This window comes from Canis lupus, chromosome 37 (genome assembly GCF_003254725.2).
Source record: "Canis lupus dingo isolate Sandy chromosome 37, ASM325472v2, whole genome shotgun sequence".
Classification (NCBI taxonomy): Eukaryota; Metazoa; Chordata; class Mammalia; order Carnivora; family Canidae; genus Canis; species Canis lupus.
This window is the reverse complement of record NC_064279.1, coordinates 16,558,716-16,578,203: the sequence shown is the minus strand read 5'-3', so window position 1 is coordinate 16,578,203 and position 19,488 is coordinate 16,558,716. Positions and strand designations below refer to the sequence as shown.

Below are 19,488 nucleotides of genomic sequence, written 5' to 3'. Positions count from 1 at the left end.
CTGGCTGGGCCACACCATAATCTAGCTCTAACGGTGGGAGCTGACCTCATTGGACTCTGATGCTTGGGTTCATAGTCCCAGATAGTCACAGAAGGGAGCTCTCTGGGATTCTTTCCATTTAATATTGTGCCATCTATGGTTTGGGACAGCATAATCACAGAGCAATATTCATATCTTCCTCTTCCATCATTTTCTTTGGGAGAAAGGAGACAGAACACCTAGCTGAGCACATGGTACCAAAGCCTTGCCAACTGGCAGTGAAGTCACACGTGTGGAGCCTCCCAAGCTTAGAGTGCAGGGTTCAGTAAGGACAGCTTGCTGAACAGGTGGAACAGGTACCAAGACAGACTTGGATCTGCGTTTTAGTCTGAACAACCTACATCAGTGGAAAATGATTTTTGTTATTTGATTAGAGCTTTAGGCTTAGGCAACTCTCATTGTGATAACTCAGGCCTTTTATAACTGTTTTCAGAGGAAGAGAGACAAAGAAAACAAGGGAGAACAACTCTGACCATGGTCTAAAGCCAGGCTTCTGTCACTAAGCAATAAAGAAAAAAGCTCAAGTAGCCCTTGCATAAGTGGGAATTTGCGGTTTCTAAAGCTGCCCATTCCCCAAACGACTAAAATATGTTATTGGCATTTGGCACTGTTTCCTATGTTTTGCTCTCCTTAAATTTCTCTTTAAAAGGGTTTGAGTTTAAAGGCAGAACCACTGAAAAATGCAATTTAATCATAGAACTGTGAAAGGCCGAGTTAACCCCAGGATACCCTGTTTTGTTTTGTTAAACCAGAACCTTGAACCAGGCTTATTCCCAGGGAGTGCTAGGAAGTCTAAGGTTTGGCAGAAGGGAAGGAAAAGAGAGAGGCAGAGGAAAGGAAATGAGTAGGCAAGACCAGCCCTGGAATGGCACCTCCACGCACCAAGGGCTTCCCATCATCACCAAGTGACTCCATGATGTATACTGGAAAGGAGAAAGGGATGGGAAATTGAAGAAGGAAAATCCAGAGCCAAGGGCAAGAGTGGAAGGACTCACTGATGGCACAGTCTCTCATACCACAGGCTGTCATGGGACAGAACACTAGACTTCCAAGGGCTTCTTGGCCCCAATTCACTTTTTTAAAGGTTGTGTTTTTCCCCAGATTATTAAAGTATATTCATGTCAGAAAATCTGGAAGTACAAAAAGTCACTAGGGAGAAAATAACTATCAGGCAGCAGGGCAGAGAGGTTCAGATCCCAGCCCTTGGTAGACCGGAGTTTGAGGTCCCAGGTCACTGCTCAGCATCCTCACGTACAGTGGGGGAAACAAGATCTAATGATGATGTGAGGATTAAATGAGATCACATACCTAGCCAAGGTCAGCTGCTGCTACTTTCATTAGTTACCATTAGCCCAGCACCACAGATAACAACTAGGTACACATTTGGCTAGTTGGTTTTTTGTTGTGTTTTGTTTTGTTTTTAAGATTTTATTTAGGGGATCCCTGGGCAGCTCAGCAGTTTAGTGCTGCCTTCCGCCCAGGGCGTGATCCTGGAGTCCCGGGATCAAGTCCCACGTCGGGCTCTCTGCATGGAGCCTGCTTCTCCCTCTGCCTCTCATGAATAAATAAAATCTTTAAAAAAAAATAAAGATTTTATTTATTTGTCAGAGACTAGATAGAGCACAAGCAGGGGGAGAAGCAGGCAGAGGGAGAAGTAGACTCCCTGCAGACCAAGGAGCCCCATGCGGGGCTTGATCCCAGCACCCTGGGATCATGACCTGAGCCAAAGGCAGATGCTTAACCCAGGCACCCCTGGCTAGTTCTTTTCTATGCATGTATTAGGTATAAAATGTGGCTTATTCTTTAGTATCTAAATTATTTTGCTTTGGCTTATTAAATAATCTTCAGAGAGGCACTAGCTCTTTTGTCTTCTTGTAGAAAATTCCATTGTTATAGTTTACTCCTTTTCCTTTTAATTGGACATTTAGGGATTTCCAATTTATATTATAAATAAATACTAAGATATACATTCTTGTATAAAATCATTTAGCTTCTGATTAAAGACAAATTCAGAAGAGGAATTATTATAGCGAGGGTTTGAACTTTTTAAAAGCTCTGGATACAGTTTACTAAATCAATACCTGCCAACATGGCAAGTTCTCCCTTCAGATCCCTGGAGAATTAGCCATTGTTATTTAGACACATGAGTGCTCACACACAGACAGACAGACACACCTTTCATAATTTTAGAACCAAAAAGAGATTCTTTATCATTGTTTGACTTTGCATATCTATTTATTATTTGGGAAGCTAAACATTTCTTGTATGTTTATTGCTACATTTAAAAAAAAATAAACTACATCTTTTGCCCGTTTGAGGACAGGCTATTTTTTCAGTTAGTTTGCATGATTTCCATATACATTAGGTTACATTAGGTGTCATATTTTTCCTAGTTTTCTTGTTTGCCATTTTTATATATAATGTTTTGAGAAACATAAGTTTCCAACTTTTATGAGTTCAGATATGTTCATTTTTCCCCTTTGTCACTTATTTCTGTGGCTTTAAATCCTACAAACCCTTTCTCCATGTTTGAAGCAGATAAATAATAATTTGCATTTTCTTCTGTTAAAATAATTGTATTCATTTAGTAGTTTAATTTCTGGGATTTATTTTTCTTCATGGTGTAAGTGAAGATTTAGGGTTTTTCCCAAAAAAATGATTAAGCAGTCATTTCAGCTCCTTTTTAAATAATCTGTCCTTTCCATGCTGACTTTTGATTCCATATTCATGATAATCTAATTACATGTGTGTCCTGGGGTCTATTTCTGAGCAATCACTTCTATTTTCTCAGTAGTAATTCAAATCACCAGTACCAATCATTTGAATGAATTTTATGATCTTTTCATATCTAATAGCACAAATATATCCTCATATTCTTGTTTTACAAAATTGTCTTTCTTATAACTACCCCTTTATCCTTCCAGATCAACTTTGGAATCACTTTGTCAACCCAATTTACTTTATAAATTATTTTAATAATTGTACTGATTCCAAGTTGAAGTCCTATACTTTTTCTTAACAGTGAGAATTTTTAGCTTGGGACTTAAAAAGAAGCACATGTAGTTTAAATTTATGTAAGATTAATAAACTAAATAACTTATTTTAGGGACATGTGGGTGGTGCAGTCAGTTGAGTGTTTAACTCTTGGTTTCTGTTCTGGTTATGATCTCAGGGTTGTGGGATCGAGCCCTGTATCAGGCTCTGCACTGAGCATGGAATCTGCTTGAGATTGCGTCTCTCCCTATCCTTCTACCCCACACCCCTAAAATAAATAAATAAATCTTTTTTTTTTAAGGAATTAACTTATTTTATAATCTTAAATACAAGTATGATTGAATGATCACAATCAAATGCTGCCAAAACTTGTCAGGAGACAGTTGCAGAGTCAGGCACTTCCTGTCAATTTATGAGACTTTTACAGACTGCACATTAATATTCATTTTTGAGGTACAGAAGGAGCTGAACATATACCAAATGTTCAGATGCTTCAATATTTTTTTATTCTACATAATCAACAAGAATCTTAGCTATTCCAATGATAAAATGCTTTTCAAGATCAGTTCAAAAATTGCCCACTCTGGCCTTTCTGGCTGCCCACAGAATTCATCGTCCATTGTCCTCATGTTTGGAGAGCTGACTAGCTCATCCCTCAGGAATTGTACATGTCCCAGGAGTTCATGAATCACACATCCCCTGGAGGCCCTGCTAAAGTGCATGTGGTGTTTAACTGGCAGCAACTCCTCTGCCCTCTAGGTTCATGCCATTAAGCCATAACCTCATCTGGTCAAAAGACTTGCCATTGTGTTTGGACAAGGTTGCCATTTAAATGTTTGGTTCTGGGGACTGCAGTAGGAATATTCCAGAAATATTCCATTTCAGCTTTTTGAATGCAAAGGTTGTATGCACTTGGAAAGGCCCAAAGTGGGAATGGAACATTAATTTTCTTAACAAGCAATCTGCTTACATCTGTGGAAGGCAGCAGAGCACAATATGGCCAGTGGTGGCAAAAATGCCTTAGAAACTAGGTGACAATTGGACCACATACAAGAGCAGGACAAGGCACTGAAATCATCATACAGGCCTGAGTTCAAACTCCAGCTATGGTGCATATTGGCTCTCTGACCATGAGACAAGCCCCTGAATTTTTCTGCTCCATTTACTTACCTGTAAAATGCATAGGATATTACTTATTTTGGTCGGCAGCAGTAAGAATTGGACATAAATATAGAAAGCATCCAGACACATACATGAGTATAGCAATAAATAGTTATTAAAATTAAAAGTGTCTCAAGGAATGATGAGGTAGGTAGGCATTATGAGAGCAGGAGATGGATACACAGTAGATAAAAACTAGAAGCAAATTTGGAAAGATAGGATGTACCTAGCTTGTGGGAAGACCTTATAGGGCATATTAAGGAGTTGAGACCTTCTCTTGCAGGGCCTGAGGAAGTTTCAAGGGGTTTTCATTAAAGAAATACCAGCTGGGGGCACCTGGGTGGCTCAACGCTGGTTGAGCGTCCAACTCTTGGTATCAGCTCAGGTCATGATCTCAGGGTCATGAGACCAAGCCCCACATAAGCCTCCACACTCAGCAGGGAGTCTGAAGATTCTCTCCCTCTGCCCTGCTCTCCACTCGTATGCATGTGTGTGTGCGCACACTCTCTCAAATAAATAAATAAATCTTTAAAAAAAAGAGATACCAACTCTAGGAACATTCTGAAGTATAGTGGTTAGCACGGGGCTCTGGGAATCCAGCTCCCTACTCTATACATCCAAGCTGGGTGACCTTGGACATAAGCCTTATAAGCTTCAATTTTATCACCTACAAATTGGTTATCATAAAAATATTGACCTTTTAAGGTTCCCGTGAATAATAGTTATTTATTTAATGCTCATTGAGTGCCTGCAAATGTTCCAAGTGCTTGACTTGTATTAGCTTAAAGAAAAAAATGAATTCAAAAGCTTAGGGCAGGGGATCCCTGGGTGACTCAGCGGTTTAGTGCCTGCCTTGAGCCCAGCAGGTGTGATCCTGGAGTCCTGGGATTGAGTCCCACATCTGGCTCCCTGTGAGGAGCCTGCTTCTCCCTCTGCCTGTGTCTCTGCCTCTCTCTCTCTCTCTCTCTGTCTCTGTCTCTGTCTCATGAATAAATAAATAAAATCTTTAAAAAAAAAAAAGCTTAGGGCAGTGACTGGCACAGATTAAGCAGTCACTGCTCTGGCGGTGGTGCAACAGCTCATGTCATTTTTATCACTTGGTCATATTATATTTTAGTAAGATCCTTCTGGTGATGGCATAGAGATTGGGTTGGCATGGTTGGGACTGGAGGGCAAGAGAGCAGGGTAGGACAATAGTAGTTCCACACACATGATTAAAAATTCATTGAGTTGTACCTAAGATCTGTGCACTTTACCTTATATGATACCTCAATTAACTGTATATAAATATTTATAATATAAAAATATATAAATATATATTTAAATATAGATATTTTGCACTTTACCTTATAAATGCTTCAATTTAAATATATATAAATTTATCTTTTATATATACACATACATTTATATATAAACAAATTTTTAATTATATATATATTTTTACATATGCATATATAAAATAAAAATACAGCCAGTGAAGCATCTTGTCCCAGTTAACCTGAGCTACTCTACAACTGCCTGGAGTCCCAATTAGCTGAGTGCTCTTCACTAAAAAGAAATTAATAAAATGAATTTTAAAAAATAAAAGAGAAACAGAGGAATGAAGTAAAATCCTTTTACAATTACCTATGCTCCTGAAGAACAGAGAGCCCAGGGAAAACCAAAACCTCAACAACTCCTATAAAACTCTGACCTGCTTGCTAGTTTCCCTTTGCTAGAGCTACTGGCCATAGTAAATGACTACAGAAGAGTCATTTCTCTTCTGGCCTAGAGGCATAAGGATGCTGGAAGAGAGGAAGGCAGACTAGCAGGGTGGTGTGCAGGAGGAGGTTGGATGCTGGGGACCAGAGCACAGATGATCTGCCTTTGAAAAACTAGCTATTTAACAGGGTTTCCTTTCTTAGGAGCCTTTTCCATTTAGAGTTTGCCAAAACTCTGAACATGTCACATGTGGGCCTGCTATTCAAAATGCTTTTCTCTATGAACCTGATCTTATCTAGGAATGTCATCCTGTTGTAAAATCCCAGTTTTCAGTTTTTGCTTAAGGCCAAGTCTAAGGCAGTTGAGTCAGTACACTGACTTCTCCTTGGGTTGACACCAAACTACGTGGTAAAAATGTTCAAGCTGGGTAACAGACCTCCCTTGCACGGTGCTCTGGGTGGTATGGAACTACTGTGACCTCTGAATGTCTAGGGAATGGATTTAAAATATGTATCGATACTATTTCTCCTCCTATTGACTACAAAAACACCATTTAAAACTATTGGAATTTAGGGACCAGCCAGGTGATCAAGATCAAATAATGTGCTTCAGGGGAGGGAGCCGTTAAGGTCAGGTCATTTCTGGGAGGGCAGGAAGGAAGAAGCAGAGTTGCAAAAGGGCATTTAAAACATTTAAGTTTTGTAGAAAATGCAATATGCATCCTGATTGCTTACTTGCTAACTCCCAGTTAGGTATTTAAAGAGATAAGATTAAATGTCTAGAATTTGGTGATAATTATGTAAACAAAAACCTGACCTTAAATTGCCTGGAATTAGATAGGGCTATTGACACTCCACATATCTTATAAGTCGTTCTAATTGAATGGGGCAGTGTTACCTTCCAAAACCTAAAAACGCCCATAAGTCAGGGAACATTCTGATTAGACACATAGGTCTCCTTAGATACAAACATTAAGTCTAAAGCAGTCATGACAGGTTCACTGATAGGCAATTTTCAGGAACTTTGGTAAAAATATATTCTCAGAGACAAGCGAAAACAGAGGCCAATACAAAACCAAAAAAATGAAAGTCTTCTGCATTTTTATAACGTTCACATATATGCATATGCAAATTTCACTTCTATATTTCCAAAGCCTTGCTTTGTGGAGCTGTCATTTTTTTTTAACAATTTAAACATTTACTATAAAGGTGTTAACTCTCATTACTTAAACATAAAAAAAAAAAAAAACAACCCAGAATCTTTATACAGATATTTTGAAAGTACGAAACGTCTAGTTACTTACAAATTGAGGTCTTGGGGACAAGCAGAGCAGTCTCAAACACGTCCAAAATGGCTGGAGAGAGGAAAGCAGACTGGCTTGAGGGTTTTATTGCGGTTAGGGGGTGGGCCTGGGTGAGGATTCCCATAGGAAGCAGGAAATTGGGTGGTTTGAATCTCCTGCAGGTGCTAAAGGGAGAACATTTGGGCTTCCCATCAGCTTACCCAGGTGTGGGGCACAGGAAAGGCAGGCGTGAGGCTAAAAAACTGTTGGCAAACCTCAAAATGGAAGTTTAACTCTGTATTACAAACATTATCCACATAGTCACTAATTTGTTCTCCCAGTGTTACCACTCAAATTTCTCTTCCCTCTCCACTCTTTTACTTCTAAGAAATGATCACCTTTGAATGTGATAGATTTCTTTCCTTTTTTTGAGGTATGATTGATATGTGACATAATCATTTCAAGTATTCAACATGATTTGCTATTGTTGTATATTGAGAAATAGTCACCACAGCATAAATCACCATACATAATTAACAAAAAACTTTTTCTCCCCATGAGAATTTTTAAAGATCTATTCTCAGCTACTTTCAAATATGTAATACAGTTATAGTCACCATTCTGTACATTACAGCCCCATAACTAATTTATAACTGGACATATGTACTTTTTGACTCTCTTCATCTATTTTACTTACTACCACCCCCCCCAACTCCTACTACCACCCCCAGCAACCACCACCACCACCATGTTCTCTGTATCTAGGAGCTTGGGTTCGGGTTTTGTTGTTGTTTTAGATTCTACGTTGTGAGATCATACAGTATTTGTCTTTCTGTCTGACATTTCACTTAACATAATGCCCTCTGGGTTCATCCATGTTGTCACAAGATTTCACTCTTTTTTATGGCTGGGCAATACAACTGTGTGTGTTGCAGTTTCTTTATTCTTCCATTGATGAACACTTAGATTGTTTCTGTATCTTGGCTATTGGAAATAATGCTGCAATGATCATGGGAGTGCAGGTATCTTTTCTCATTAATATTTTTGTTTTCTTCAGATTAATACCCAGAAGTGGAATCATATGGTGGTTCTATTTTTAATTTTTTGAAGAACCTCCATACCATGTTCCATAGTGGCTGCACCAAATTACATTCCCACCAACAGTGCACAAGGGTTCTCCCTTTATGCCACATTTTCACCAACACTTGTTATTTTTAGTCTTTTTCAATAATAGCCATTCTAAATGCAATAGGATAGTTGACTGTGATTTTGATTTGTATTTTCCTGGTGGTTAATGATGTGGAGCACCTTTAATGGACCTTTTGACCATCTGTATGTCTTCTTTGGAAAAATGTCCATTCAGATCCTCTATTTGTTCTTTTAACAAGCTTAATTCACTTTATTTTTTTTTTTGTATAAAACTATGGGGTGATGGGACACCTGGGTGGCTGAGTCAGTTAAGCATCTGATTCTGATTTCAGCTCAGGTCATGATCTCAGGGTCCTGGGGCTGAGCCCCACATTGGGCTCCACCAAGAATTTGCTTGAGAGTCTCTCCCTCTCCCCCTCCCCCTGAGCACCTGTGTGCTCTCTCAAATCAACTGATCTTTAAAACAATAAACAAAAAAACTATTTGGTGGCCACAGCTGGAGCCTGGATCCTCTGCACGGAAACTCTGTTGTGGGTCGTTACAAGATGATCAGTAAATTCCTGATAGGGAGACTTGGTGAACACAGTCTCTTTTCCAGAGATCAGGGATGAGAGAGCTATCGGTCCTGGAAATGACATCAAAAGTAACCCAGGGTGGCAGTGCAGCCTCTTGCCAAGGTGTATCTCTGCCCATTTTTTAATCAGATTGCTTTTTGCTGTTGGGAGTTCTTTATATATTCTGTATGTTAACACCTTATCAGATATAGTATTTACAGATATTTTCTCCCATTCACTAGTTTGCCCTGTTATTTTGTTGATGGTTTCCTTTTTCGTGTAGAAGCCTTTTAGTTTGATGTAATCCCACTTGTTTATTTTGCTTTTGTGGCCATTCCTTTTGGTGTCAAATCCAAAAAAAATCCTCGCAAGACTGATGTCAAGGAGCTTACCACTTACGTTTTCTTCTAGGAGTTTTATGGTTTCAGGTCTTTTTTTTTTTTAAGATTTTATTTATTCATGAAAGACACAGAGACACATGAGAGATAGAGAGACATAGGTAGAGGGAGAAGCAGGCTCCCTGCGGGGTCTGATGTGGAACTCGATCCCAGGACCCCGGGATCCTGAGCCAAAGGCAGATGCTCAACCACTGAGCCACCCAGGTGCCCCTGGTTTCAGGTCTTATATTCCAATCTTTAATCCATGTTAATTTTTTATGTATGGTATAAAATAGCAATCCAGTTCAATTCTTTTGTAGGTGCCTATCCAGTTTTCCAGCACTATTTACTGAAGAAACTTTTTTCCCATTGTATATGTTTGGCTCCTTTGTCATAAATTAGTTGACTGTAAACATGTGGGTTTATTTCCAGGCTGTCTATTCTGTGCCGTTGATCTGTTTGTCTGTTTTTATGCCAGTACCATGCTGATTTGATTATTATAGCTTTGAAATATAGTTTGAAATCAGGGAACATGATACTTCTGGCTGTGTTCTTCCTTCTCAAGATTGCTTTGGCTATTTGGGGTCTTTTGTGGTTCCATCCAAATTTTAGGATTGTTTGTTCTGTTTCTGTGAAAAATGCTATTGGAATCTTGGTAGGAATTCCATTGAAACTGTAGATTTCTTTGGGTAGTGTGGACATTTTAACAATACTAATTCTTCTAATCCGTGAGCACAGAATATCTTTCCATTTTTGTGTCTTCAGTGTCTTTCATTGGTGTCTTACAGTTTTCAGTGTGTGGGGCTTTCACCTCCTTGATTAAACTTATTCCTGGGCATTTTATTCTTTTCAATGCAGTTGTAAATGGGATTGTTTTCTTAATCTCCCATTCTGATATTTCATTACAGATTTCTATTTTTAAAGTCTGCCCTTTTCTCCCCCAACATACCACTCTGCAGAAGTAGTTTTCATTATTGTAGCTGGCCTATCTTCTTCTAGACATTTCTACACATTTACAAATGTTAATTTTTAATTTAATTTTTTATTTTTTTGCAAAAGGGATCAAGCAATACTATTTTTCTGCAGCTTGCCTTTTTCACCTAATAATATGCTGTGAACATCCAGGCCTATGTGCATATTGAGTGCATATAAAGATTTACCTCCTTTTTTCATCAGCTGCATAGTATACAGTTATCTTCATTTTTTTAAAGATGTATTTTATTTATTTTAGAGAAAGAGAGAGGAAGAGACAGTGCTCATGCACTGGAGCAGAGGGAAGGGCAAAAGGAAAGAAATCTCAAGCAGACTCCCTGTCTAGCACAGAGTGCTTGGCAGGGCTCAATCCCATAACCTCGAGTTCAGGACCAGAGTCAAAATCAAGAATCAGATGTTCAACTGACTGTGCCACCCAGGCGCCCAGAGTTATCCTAATTTTTAACCAGTGCATCTTTTTCTACTAGAACCAATACTGCAGTAAACATCCTCATATATTTCCCTGAGCACTTGTGTGACTGTGTCTGTAGTGTAAATTAGTTAATATGAGACTGCCAGGTCAAAGGGTAGGCGTGCTTTGTACTTTGATAAGTACTGCCACTTGCCTTCTGAAAAGGTGAAACCAGTTTTTACTTCCATTCAGCATCTTAAGAGTACCTATTTTCCTACACCCACATTGTCTATATTAATATTTTTAATCCTAGCCAATCTGATAAATAAAAAATAACTTCACACTATTATATATGCTTTTCCATTGTAAGTAAGGTTTAGCATCTTTGTTATTCACCATTTGTAGTTTTTGTAAATTGCCTGTTTATTTCATTAACCTGTATTTAAATTATGTTATTAGTCTTTTCTCATTAGTTTAAAAGAGTTCTTTCTATATTAAGGAAATTGGCACTTTTTTATATAAATGGGAACTATCTTTCCCAGTTTGTTTTTGTCATGTCACTTTGTAAGTGGTATTTTGTACTTTACTAATTTTTTAATTTTACATATTCACATTTATCACTCTTATGGCTTCTAAGATTATAAAATATTTGCCCCACATAAATATTTTTCTAACATTTTTCTCTAATATTTTTTGTAGTTTTAAAATACTTTTATGGTTTTCTTTTTGTATTTAAATCTTCCAATTTATTTGCAGTTACTTCTTTTATGAAATGAGTTAGAGATTCAGTTGTATTTTTTCCACAATGTCTAACCAGTTACCCCAGCATCATTTATTAAATAACCTATCTTTCCCCACTTTTATTGTATGGTAAGTTCCCATATATATTTGAATCCATATCCTGGGTATACAGATGTCCAGCATACAGTTGCTACAAACACAGCAGATAATATTCTTGAAAAACAGGATGTATGAAATCATAATCAGTACTGTGCGGTAAGTGGTGGTTTACTACTTGTTGACTCCTTGAGGCAAGGAAGAAAAATTACCAGCTGTCTTAGGACAATGGCATGCAAGCTAATAAAGAGCACCTATTTCAGTTTATATGCAGGGTTGTTTTTCCTCACATCAATAACCCAGCAATTTATTAGATCACAACCTTCTAGCCAGAAACTAATTTTGGTTTCTCATTTAGTCTTAGGCATTGCTGGTCTCATAAAAGCTGTTAAGTAATAATAATTTTGAGCACTTATATTGTGCCTTTCGTCTGTAAGTGCTATCTAAACTTTAACTAATTAAATGCATTGATGAAAGGAAGGGATTTGCAGACATCTTCGGGAAAACTGATATCTGGTTGCACACCTGTGAGGGGATGATTCCTAAAAAGCATTAACTCCCTCTTTGAATGGCACTCAGCAAGCAGAGGAATAAAAAGCTGGTGACATTATTTCACTTCTTTTGAAAATTTCCTTGGGTATCTTCTAATTAGTCTGGTTAAACTCACCTTTTATCTATCTCCCCAGATATTCCCTTTCTACATTCCTGGGGGTATTCAACAAGCTTCTTTTGATGTTTTCCCTGTTGGTTAATCACAAAATCATAGAATCTTCAAACTGAGAGGGACCCTTATTGATCCTTCACTTTGGAATGACTTCGTGCAATCCCTTTATTCTGTGGATGAGGAAGCCGAGGCACGGAGAAGTGAAGTGACTTACAAAAGGTTGCTCAGCTCATGGGGACACGCACGGCTGGGATGGAAACCTGGCCACCTCGCTGCCATCTCAGCCCACAGTCAGCTCTCTCCTTTGTTTCTGTGACCATTTCAATTTTGCTTCTTACTATTTCTTAATTTTTTTTCCTGTTTCCATCCTTTCCCTACTTCTCCTTCCCTTTCTTTTGGCCTTTTATGTCTCTCCTATCCTTCTCATAATTAACCTTTGAGCTCCTTTTTTTCTTTTTCTAAAGAGAGACAGCACAAGTGGGGGAAGGGGCAGAGGGAGAGAATCTTAAATGGACTCCATGTTAAGCAGAGCCCGATTCAGGCCTTGATCTCACAACCCTGAAACCATGACATACGCTGGTTCAGCGAATGGTTCTTGAATGGTTCATGCCATTCACTCACCTATCCTTACGTAATCAGGTAATGTTGCTTTTATTTCTCCGGATATCTTTCTCCTTCAAGTGTGGAGTCTTTTGTTGTTTTCTGTTAAGATGTTTTATATTGGTCTCTACTCGAGCCCTCTCTGAAAAGCATACTTCCTTCATTTCTCCCACGTTACATGCATAGGTGGAGTTGTTTTGTTTTGCTTTGCTCTTTCCAGCTGTAGTTGCTTCTCCTTTTACGAAGTTACTTCTCTACTTTTGGTGAGTAGGCTAGGGTTTAACTTGATGTTAAGTCCATTTTTGCCACAGAATTTGGTGATTACTTTAACCAGTGAATATCCTAGTAATCTAAGAATAATGAGGTATTCAAAATCATATTCCATATTCAGAAAACAACACAAGATGTGACCATTTAAGAGAATTGTTATACGAGAAGAGAATATGTTGGACAAAAAAGTGTTTCTGTAAGCCAAAGGCAGGTCTAGTTTGGATCAAAATTGTGGGTAGATGTAGATAGAGATGTAGACAATGCATCTTGCTTTCATGCTGGGACTGAGTCAGTTTAGAAATCCTCTGTTTATACATGGTAGGTCAGTAGACATCCAGGAACCTCAGAATTCCCAGGCTGAACCAAACCCAGGGGGGCTGCTCTCTGACCTCTGATGCCCTTAGAAGTATCCCTTCCTCGAATAGTGAAAGGTTGCTTAAACAGGGAGACTCTGGGTCTGCCACCAATCAGCTGAGTGATCTTGAGCAGCTCACGGCACCACGGGGCCTTGGTTTTCTCAGACATGAAGTAAGGAAGCTGAGTGTAAAAGACCACTTAGGAAGTCTCCTTACTTTTCAGTGACTCACTAGTATCTTAACTAGAGCCAAAATGAACAATAGAGACCTAAATATGATTTATTTCAGACATACAACTAATTAACTCAATAGAGAAGTAAAACCCTGCTGACCATGGGAATTTTCTGGAACTGTCTCGATTTAAAATATTTTAATCCATTTTCCTCATAAATACATGTACTCACCCTTTGCAAATGCTTCCTCTGAAGTTCCTTGGGGTCGTGGCCATGGAGGCACTTTACCTAGTGCAGAAAAAATTCTCTGAAGTAGGCCCCATCCCATATATTTTTCTGAATAAGAAATTTGTGTTCTGGGGTTTATCTTTGCCATTCACTCACCAAAGGAAATTGTTTTTCTTTCATTCCCTGAGACTGTTTCCAGCAGGAAGCAAAATGCAATTTGATGGAAATGATGATGGCCATACCCTAATCTACCCAATTATATCAACACTAGATTAAATTATCACATAGTTTACAAAGTCTAAGTTGAAATTGTCACCTTTGGGAAGGGCTCAGATAATAGCTAATTGGTGACATCATAGTCCACCTGCAGCAAAGTGCTTGATTAGCCAAAGTTTCAGTCCTGTGAGAGGGGTGGGGGGGCAGCTGATCAGAGAAGTTTTCTGTTTACACACCAGCCTCCCAGCACTGAGCCATTATAAGGAGCTCAGGGACCACCTGGGTGGCTCAGTCGGTTGAGCCTCAGCTTCTTGGTTTCAGCGTATGTCATGGTTTCAGGGTTGTGAGATCAAGGCCTGAATCGGGCTCTGCTTAACATGGAGTCCATTTGAGATTCTCTCCCTCTGCCCCTTCCCCCACTTGTGCTCTCTTTAGAAAAAGAAAAAAAGGAGCTCAAAGGTTAATTATGGGAAAGTAGGGTTTTAACAAACTTTTTGAAATAGGAAAATCCCTTATACTACTTGTTTTTTTTTCCCCCTTTTTAAGTAAACGCCCAATGTGGGTGAACTCACGACCCCAAGATCTGGAGTCGCATACTGTGCTGACTGAGCCAGCCAGGCGCCTCTAGTTATTTTCTGTTTTTAAGAAAAATAATATGGTGGTATGCTTTTTATTTTATATTTTTAAGGACTTACAATTAAGAAAAATTTAGAATTGAATGAATATATTCAGAATATTCTTACTGTTAGGGTTTTCAAACCTGAGCAGAATCTACAGACTGTTTTTTCCTAGCTCTCTACGAACTCACCTGACCAAGGTCACTGGACTTCACAGTACCCACCTGTTACAGCTGAGAAATGGCAGAGAAAAAATAGCAAAACCTTTCATAGCCCTCTGGCCAAGCAAATGCAAACTAAATTATATTTTAAATCATTTTACAGTGTGTGACAGTTTTGATTCTTTCATTTCATCAAGCTAGCTTGTTACCAATGAGTGGCAGGTGGCTTTGTTTACCGTGAATGGGGTCTTCTGGTTAGACTTTTAAGGAGGGGCCATATGTCAAGTGCAACAGCCCTCTTCATCACAGTATTCCCAACAGTTGTCCAGAATCTAGATGTTACACAATGGCTGAGGAATGCTTGTATTGAAATGGAAGGTAACTTGACAAATCAGGGGGAAAGAATGAGCCACTGCATAAAGAAATTCAATGAGAAAGAGTTTTTCCTCTTTTCTTGCCCAAGTTACTAGTGGTCTGTCCCTCTCCCCCTGTAGATTTTGAATGGTGTTGTGGTGCCAAGGGAGTGAAGGTAACGGACATAAAAGAATCATTTGTGCCCGTTTCCCAATCCCACAGATCTCTATTGGCCACAGACCTTGAACATGACACTGCAATTTCCTGGTGCCACACATGAGTAATAAGCAGCTGTTTCTGAAACTGTGGTTTGGAGAAGGCAGCACTAGGTTATTTTTTAACTTAATTGTAATTTTTGATTGGTCTGCAAGAAAGTAAATCAAATAAAGTCTGTTGTCTTAGTCTGCAAGAAAGCCATAGGCCTCAAATTCCAATGCTGACCATCTTGACCAGAATAGAAAGGGGGGAAAATGTGTGTATCCCTGAGCTGGAAGTTCAACCAGGCAGCTTTCGTGGGCTGCAGTCACACAAGAAGGGTAAGCATATTTGTTTTATTTGTCAGCCAGCTGGATGATGAAAAGTGACATTTGCCAGCTCCTTGAGTTTTAGAAGTACCTGAAATGAGTGAAAAGAATTGTAGAAAGACTGCAAAAGTAAAAAATAGAATTATGAAGATACCAGCTTGATGTTGCCTTTTGTCCTTATCCTACCACGTGATGAGAAGACACGTAATTTTATTTATTTTATTTAAATTCAATTTGCCAACATATAGTATAATACCCAGAGCTCAGGGACACATAACTTTAAATTACAAATGAAAGTATATATTCTTTGACTACCTGACCAATAAAATACCTCTCACATATGCACACTCTCCAAATAAGTCAATCAGAGTAGTACCTTCCTTAGTACAAGAAATTAAGTATAATGGAAAACAGAAGCAAACACTTTTCCCCCATTTTGGACATCTGCCTTTTCTCAAGGAGATAGGGCAGTTTGGTACAAAGAAGATGAGGAGTAGTCAGGGGGCTGGGAGATGGGGAAGAGCTACAGATGTCTTCTGCTAACTACTTTGTCATGATTTTGTTCACGTAGACTGGCCATTTGAGGAAAATAAGTGGAAGGATAACAACCTTATCTCAGTTCTATTTCACCTTCACTCCTGACATCCCTAAATGACCACCTGATTAACGGAAACCACAAGCCTGTTATGCTAAACATGGAATGGCCTTGTGACTTTTGATGGGTTATTATAAAGTTATATTAACCTGTGACTAATTACAAGCAAGAAAAGATTAAGAAAGATAGTTTCCAAGTGTTGCTAAGGTGTTATATGAGTGAGTCAAATCAAGCTTGAGGTGTGTTGACTGTCTTTCCCCAGCATCCTGCCTGGCAAAAAGAAGCCTTGTTCCTTTATTAACAGCAGTGTTGGAGGGAATGGAACTGACCGCTTTACATTAATTGCTACTGATTCTATCCAACAGAAAGACAATTTGATACCGTTTAAAAAATGATATGTAGGGTGCCTGAGGGACTCCGTTCATTCAGCCTCTGACTCTTGTTTTCAGCCCAGTTCATGATCCCAGGGTTGTGAGATCAGGTCCCGAGTCAGACTCTGCACTGGGCATGGAACCTGCTGAAGATTCTCTCTCTTCCTCTCCCTTGGCCCTTCCTCCTCCCACCTCTCTCTCTCTTTCTTGCTCTCTCTCCCTTTAGAAATGACATTAAAAAAAGACCTTTCTTTTCTCCCCCCTGCTGTAAATCTCAAGTGTTTGAAAGTTGGAATGAATCTAAATCATCTAAAGTTTCTATTTAGATTAAGATAAATAATAAGCTATTATTTATTAATTACTTGCTCTAAGTTAGACATTATATCCAGTGCTTTCATTATAATAAATCTGATCCGTCCTTCGACCCTACGAGGTAGGTATTATCCTAACTTTTCAGCTGATGAACTGGGGCTCGAAAAGGTTAAGTAATTTACCAACATCTCGTGGCTGGAAAGCGGATGAACTAGAATAGGTACTCAGATCAGCTTTGCCTTTTCCACTCTGCTTTGCTGTTTCCCAGTACCCAGAGACAAGTAAGTTCTGAGGGAATATGGAAAACTCTGTAATGTCAGCCTCTCTGGGAGACTCCCTGGTGAATCAAACTACCACACACCAGAAAAATACAGCCAAGTTGTCAAGCTAAAACTACGAAGGTTAGGTTTTGTTTTTCTTTTTTTAAACAAGCTTTGGCCAGTTTTATTAAGGAAGTACTTTTGTGGTTTTCTTTGTCCTGATCAGTCCTGGCTTGCTCTTAGTGGTATCAGAATCCCCTGGATCAACTCTAATCTAAATACCCAGTTTGCAGAACTTTTCCCCATGCCGGGCCCTATTGAAGACTGTTGTTACTCTATGTAGTAACACTACCCGGGGAAGTGCTCCAATTTAGGGTTGACACAGAAGAGGTCTCATGTGTGACTTCTCTCAGGCTGTGTGGTTGCTGGCAAGCTTGTTAGCTTATTGGACATTTGACTTTTCCCTACCCATAGTCATTTTCCAGACCCATTGGCATCCTGGTGGCCCTTTTCTACTTGGTTCTCATTTGGACCCTGAAGATAGTGGCTCCTTAGGCTTTGGTCTTCTGTGAGGCCATCCTCTTTGTGGTGTTTATGGAATATGTTCCTAACCTTAAGGCTCCACCAAGATGGATAGGAATTGGGAGTGTAAGTTGCAAGACTCTTGGAGGCAGGAGGAGGTGGTAGGGGTGTAGGATACTTGATTTCTTTTTAAGCAATCATCCAAAGTGAAGATATATCTGATTTTTAAAAAGAACCAAGGAGATTTTTTTTTTTTTTGAACCAAGGAGATTTCATACTTAGAACCTACTTCTTTGTGGTGATGAAACTTCTAGACCAGAAGCCAGAAGAGCTGGATTCTGTTTCCAGTGCTGCTAGTAGTTGTATTCAAAGACAAGCTTTAAAAAAAAAAAGACAAGCTTTAAACGTCCTAAATATATCTGTACCTATAGTTTTCTTTTCTATACTATTAAAGAAATGTGTGTACATTCTAAAATAAACGTATAGACTATTACCTCACTTTTCTGGAGGAAAAACTTTCAGCATCGTCAGCTCTTTGGAACATGGCCATGAACCCTACGCTAACAAATAGAGCAATTAAGTATAAAGAAGCAAAAAAAGTTCCTGAACAGCTGAGCAGCCACCAGGTCCTCGCACTCTTTATGCTCTTCCCTAAATCACACAGCAGAATGATTAAAAATGTTTATGACACAAAGACACCCCTAAGATGTGACTGCTGCTGGCAAGGAGGAAAATAGGAAGGCATCCTTGGTCAATCAACAAGAACTCATGTCCCTGGCAGAAGGGATATTTAAAACAAGTGTGAGACTCAGTCTTTGCCTTCAAGCAATTTACATTCTTAGATCGTTCCATATAAAATCACCATTTTATAGGTAAAATCACCGTTTTACAGTTAGTATCACCATTTTTATATGTTCAGTCTGGTTGGATAAGCAAAACAATCACATGTTAAACAATAGTAAAGAGTACAAAACAGCATCAAGTTCTGTATTAAATTATATAAAAGTAAATTATATGAAGCACAAGAGAAGTGTAACAGTTGAAGTAGCCAAAGATGGCTTTCCAGATGAAACTGACTAGATCTGAGCCATGAAGCCTAGGTGAAATATAAATATGTGTTAAGAAGTGAAACTTAAGACAGGAAATGACATGGGTGAAGGCACAAGAGCAAAAGTAAGCATATTCTACACAAGGAAAAGTTTTCTTAAAATGGAAGGTATGTATAAGAAATGGAAAATGAGCCTGGATAAATAGTATGGAATAAGTTAATGGAGACGCTTGCACACCAAGCAAAAACGTAAGCTCCAGTCTTATCTGGTTCACTCCTTTAGTGAGTATATAGGACATTGTAACTCAATATAATTTTATGAAATGAATGAGTGAACTTTTACTAACAACAAAATAAGAATTCAAGATTTGAAAGAAGAGATGATATTTGATAAAGATGATGTCCAAAATTGGTTAGTATATATGCTGTGGATGAACCAGAGGGAAAAGACTGGCTTCCAGAAGTAAAACTAGAAAATGATTTCATTAATCTAGAGAGGAGTGTTAATAGCTGGCAAGACAGGAAAAAGAGACTTACTTATACCAGAGATATTCAAAAGAGAATCAACATGAACCTTGAAAACATTATGCTGAAAGAAGCAGTCATAAAAAGCCATATATTGTATGAGTCTATTTATATGAAATGTCCAGAAGAGGTAAATCTATGGAGACAAAAAAAGATTATTGGTTCCTTAGGGCTTGGTGGGGAGGAGACAGGTTATGGGGGGGAAAAGGAGCAA

At 38.7% G+C, this 19,488-nt stretch overlaps 1 protein-coding gene across 4 annotated transcripts in view; it reads left to right on the top strand.

The window, feature by feature from the left end:
- Nucleotides 1-19,488, top strand: part of PLEKHM3 (pleckstrin homology domain containing M3) — a 173,482-nt gene that overhangs the window by 124,604 nt on the left and 29,390 nt on the right. The gene's annotated exons all lie outside the window — the stretch shown is intronic.